Raw genomic sequence first — 2,369 nt, forward strand, 5'->3', positions numbered from 1 at the left:
GTAAATAGGCACTGGTGCAGTTGAACCGTGGTAAAACTCGTCTCCGTAGTTGAGCGGGAGCGGCCAAAGGAATGTGCAATCGTGTGTGTAGTGGAGCTGGGAGGGGCAAGCATAAGGGACGAAGACGGGGGTAACATGTCGGATGCGATCATACCAGCACTAAAGCACCGGATCCCATCAGAACTCCGAAGTTAAGCGTGCTTGGGCGAGAGTAGTACTAGGATGGGTGACCTCCTGGGAAGTCCTCGTGTTGCATTCCCTTTTTAATTTTTTTGCACCGCGTGCAAAACAAAACGCACGAGCGCGACGTATGTTTAGCACGTTTTATTATTTTGCACGTTTACGGTAAGTTTTACCTCGCTGCTCATTATTCACGCGTCTAGCGGCGGCAAGCGTGTTCTGAAAGGGGTCGAAACCATGGTAAATAGGCACTGGTAAATAGGCACTGGTGCAGTTGAACCGTGGTAAAACTCGTCTCCGTAGTTGAGCGGGAGCGGCCAAAGGAATGTGCAATCGTGTGTGTAGTGGAGCTGGGAGGGGCAAGCATAAGGGACGAAGACGGGGGTAACATGTCGGATGCGATCATACCAGCACTAAAGCACCGGATCCCATCAGAACTCCGAAGTTAAGCGTGCTTGGGCGAGAGTAGTACTAGGATGGGTGACCTCCTGGGAAGTCCTCGTGTTGCATTCCCTTTTTAATTTTTTTGCACCGCGTGCAAAACAAAACGCACGACCGCGACGTATGTTTAGCACGTTTTATTATTTTGCACGTTTACGGTAAGTTTTAGCTCGCTGCTCATTATTCACGCGTCTAGCGGCGGCAAGCGTGTTCTGAAAGGGGTCGAAACCATGGTAAATAGGCACTGGTGCAGTTGAACCGTGGTAAAACTCGTCTCCGTAGTTGAGCGGGAGCGGCCAAAGAAATGTGCAATCGTGTGTGTAGTGGAGCTGGGAGGGGCAAGCTAAGGGACGAAGACGGGGGTAACATGTCGGATGGGATCATACCAGCACTAAAGCACCGGATCCCATCAGAACTCCGAAGTTAAGCGTGCTTGGGCGAGAGTAGTACTAGGATGGGTGACCTCCTGGGAAGTCCTCGTGTTGCATTCCCTTTTTAATTTTTTTGCACCGCGTGCAAAACAAAACGCACGAGCGCGACGTATGTTTAGCACGTTTTATTATTTTGCACGTTTACGGTAAGTTTTAGCTCGCTGCTCATTATTCACGCGTCTAGCGGAGGCAAGCGTGTTCTGAAAGGGGTCGAAACCATGGTAAATAGGCACTGGTGCAGTTGAACCGTGGTAAAACTCGTCTCCGTAGTTGAGCGGGAGCGGCCAAAGGAATGTGCAATCGTGTGTGTAGTGGAGCTGGGAGGGGCAAGCATAAGGGACGAAGACGGGGGTAACATGTCGGATGCGATCATACCAGCACTAAAGCACCGGATCCCATCAGAACTCCGAAGTTAAGCGTGCTTGGGCGAGAGTAGTACTAGGATGGGTGACCTCCTGGGAAGTCCTCGTGTTGCATTCCCTTTTTAATTTTTTTGCACCGCGTGCAAAACAAAACGCACGAGCGCGACGTATGTTTAGCACGTTTTATTATTTTGCACGTTTACGGTAAGTTTTAGCTCGCTGCTCATTATTCACGCGTCTAGCGGCGGCAAGCGTGTTCTGAAAGGGGTCGAAACCATGGTAAATAGGCACTGGTGCAGTTGAACCGTGGTAAAACTCGTCTCCGTAGTTGAGCGGGAGCGGCCAAAGGAATGTGCAATCGTGTGTGTAGTGGAGCTGGGAGGGGCAAGCATAAGGGACGAAGACGGGCGTAACATGTCGTATGCGATCATAACAGCACTAAAGCACCGGATCCCATCAGAACTCCGAAGTTAAGCGTGCTTGGGCGAGAGGAGTACTAGGATGGGTGACCTCCTGGGAAGTCCTCGTGTTGCATTCCCTTTTTAATTTTTTTGCACCGCGTGCAAAACAAAACGCACGAGCGCGACGTATGTTTAGCACGTTTTATTATTTTGCACGTTTACGGTAAGTTTTAGCTCGCTGCTCATTATTCACGCGTCTAGCGGCGGCAAGCGTGTTCTGAAAGGGGTCGAAACCATGGTAAATAGGCACTGGTGCAGTTGAACCGTGGTAAAACTCGTCTCCGTAGTTGAGCGGGAGCGGCCAAAGGAATGTGCAATCGTGTGTGTAGTGGAGCTGGGAGGGGCAAGCATAAGGGACGAAGACGGGGGTAACATGTCGGATGCGATCATACCAGCACTAAAGCACCGGATCCCATCAGAACTCCGAAGTTGAGCGTGCTTGGGCGAGAGTAGTACTAGGATGGGTGACCTCCTGGGAAGTCCTCGTGTTGCAT

At 50.9% G+C, this 2,369-nt stretch overlaps 6 non-coding genes across 6 annotated transcripts; all 6 read left to right on the forward strand.

The window, feature by feature from the left end:
- Positions 1-140: 140 nt before the first annotated feature.
- Positions 141-259, forward strand: LOC123177209 (5S ribosomal RNA). The gene has a single exon (XR_006488826.1). It is a non-coding gene; the product is annotated as a 5S ribosomal RNA (ribosomal RNA).
- A 315-nt stretch (positions 260-574) lies between these two features.
- Positions 575-693, forward strand: LOC123177211 (5S ribosomal RNA). Its single transcript, XR_006488828.1, has one exon. It is a non-coding gene; the product is annotated as a 5S ribosomal RNA (ribosomal RNA).
- A 300-nt stretch (positions 694-993) lies between these two features.
- On the forward strand, positions 994-1,112 carry LOC123177213 (5S ribosomal RNA). The gene has a single exon (XR_006488830.1). It is a non-coding gene; the product is annotated as a 5S ribosomal RNA (ribosomal RNA).
- Positions 1,113-1,413: 301 nt separating this feature from the next.
- On the forward strand, positions 1,414-1,532 carry LOC123177212 (5S ribosomal RNA). Its single transcript, XR_006488829.1, has one exon. It is a non-coding gene; the product is annotated as a 5S ribosomal RNA (ribosomal RNA).
- Positions 1,533-1,833: 301 nt separating this feature from the next.
- LOC123177215 (5S ribosomal RNA) lies at positions 1,834-1,952 on the forward strand. Its single transcript, XR_006488831.1, has one exon. It is a non-coding gene; the product is annotated as a 5S ribosomal RNA (ribosomal RNA).
- A 301-nt stretch (positions 1,953-2,253) lies between these two features.
- Positions 2,254-2,369, forward strand: LOC123177210 (5S ribosomal RNA; the record flags this gene model as incomplete). The annotated part of the gene is made up of 1 exon (XR_006488827.1): positions 2,254-2,369. It is a non-coding gene; the product is annotated as a 5S ribosomal RNA (ribosomal RNA).

Source organism: Triticum aestivum, unplaced genomic scaffold (assembly GCF_018294505.1).
Source record: "Triticum aestivum cultivar Chinese Spring unplaced genomic scaffold, IWGSC CS RefSeq v2.1 scaffold39947, whole genome shotgun sequence".
NCBI lineage: Eukaryota > Viridiplantae > Streptophyta > Magnoliopsida > Poales > Poaceae > Triticum > Triticum aestivum.